This window comes from Eleutherodactylus coqui, chromosome 1, assembly GCF_035609145.1.
Source record: "Eleutherodactylus coqui strain aEleCoq1 chromosome 1, aEleCoq1.hap1, whole genome shotgun sequence".
In the NCBI taxonomy this organism is placed as follows: domain Eukaryota; kingdom Metazoa; phylum Chordata; class Amphibia; order Anura; family Eleutherodactylidae; genus Eleutherodactylus; species Eleutherodactylus coqui.
In genome coordinates, this window is record NC_089837.1 from 379275429 (window position 1) to 379277197 (window position 1769).

The window sequence follows — 1769 nt, forward strand, 5'->3', positions numbered from 1 at the left end:
TCAGGGGCCTGCGACTCATAAACACTCAAGTGAATATGGGCCACACAGGTTGGTTGAAATGGCTTAGCATGAACAATAGATACTGACTTTTCCATGTGATGCCCATTCCACCTGTTTAGTCTTTTCTCCTTTCTAACTCTTTTGTTTTCCTTTACCTTTGACATTCTGACTTTCTTTGTATGCATTCTTTTGTCTTTAACATATTCTTATCTCTATCCACAGGACCTTTTTTTTTGATTATTCACTTTTGGATGTTAGCCATATCTAGACTGAATTCTGTTACCTATAACCCCTCATATTTCAACTTTCCTCATAAGGTAAATGAAACAATGTTGATATATGTACTTTGGCTAGTGTCTCATTACATATGTTTTGTCTCACCATGTTTTGTTTTGGATTTATGTTTCTGTATATCCCTTTAATGTAGCCTAATAGAGGGCATGTTAGCCCAAAACGTTGCCTTATGTGAGCATCTGGACTGCCAGAATAAATTTTACATGTATTCAAAAACTATAGTCTGTGCTGTCCAAACCGTTTATTTTTTATACCGATATAGTCTTGGACGGAGGGACGCTAGGACACTGCACCACATTCGACCTGCATGAGTAAGTGCTACCAAACACGGTTTTAGCCATATGGAGTGTAGTTGGCATATCTTGTCTCTGGTTTTGCTTGTAATGGTACCATACTCTGCCAAATGCAGATGAATAGAACTTTTCGACCTCTGGAAAACCCATAGAATGATCCACGGCAAGCAAAATCTTAACTCATTCGTTAGATGAGATAGAACTCTTAATTCTTTTTAGTTTTAGCTTTTGGATACAGAAATAAGACTGGAGGTGCACCGGTCCTGAAGTACTGCAATACCAGTTCAATGTGCAGAGTGGACAGAGCAAACTCTTTTTTTCAGCTCCCTGTTCTAAAAATCCATTTAATATATTCCCTATCTGGGGCCCATATATCAGATATTAAACTGAGAAGAACATAGGAGCCAGCAGCCGACCTGAACAGATGCATGGTCCACGAGCTCCACCCCCTAAGTGCAAAATTCTCCAAAAAGCTGAGAGCCCCAAGGCATCTGGGTAGCACAGCTACCTGCAACACCGACCACAAGGGATCCAAGCGTGTTTCTGCAGGTGGAAAGACTCCCGTATGGTCCCCACGAGCCACCTACCTTGAGAGGAGAGAGTGCGGCCTGCTCACCATCTTGAGACTGGGGACTAAAGTACCAGCGGGCAACCTGGTGGGAACTGGCAGCTCCTTGGTGTCAGGTTTGCTAAATCCCCTGTGACTTCTTCAGGGGAGATCCTGATCCCGGGGCTTCTACTGACCCACGAGGACCACAGCACAATTTAGGCACTGAAGCCACAGCCTCATGTGTTGACCGCCGACCGGGTTCTCTGGCTGCAGTACAGTGGGACTTCTGTAGGGCTTTCCGCCTGGCAGCAGTGAGTTTACTAGGGGAGAGGGAGAAGACTGAGCCACGGGGTTAGACTTGGCAGAGTTAGAATCCACCGTGGACCCCCTAACAGTGACTGCGCAGATTTGCCACCTACTGGGACACTAGCGCGGGAGGGCACCTGGGACCCCCACCGGAATTCACGGAACTGACCCTGAGGACAGAGGTGAAGATCGGGGGAAGTCTTTGAGCACCACAGGAGTGAGTCCTATAGTGCAGCATAACTGCAGACAGTTGTTGTGTCCTGCATCACGGTTTCCCTAGTCTTAGCATATCGTGGAATTGAAGAGGTGCAGTACCGGAGATAACC

General features: G+C 46.0%; 1 pseudogene; it reads right to left on the bottom strand.

Moving 5' to 3' along the window:
• Window positions 1-834: 834 nt before the first annotated feature.
• On the bottom strand, window positions 835-1013 carry LOC136594306 (U2 spliceosomal RNA; annotated as a pseudogene).
• Window positions 1014-1769: the final 756 nt, after the last annotated feature.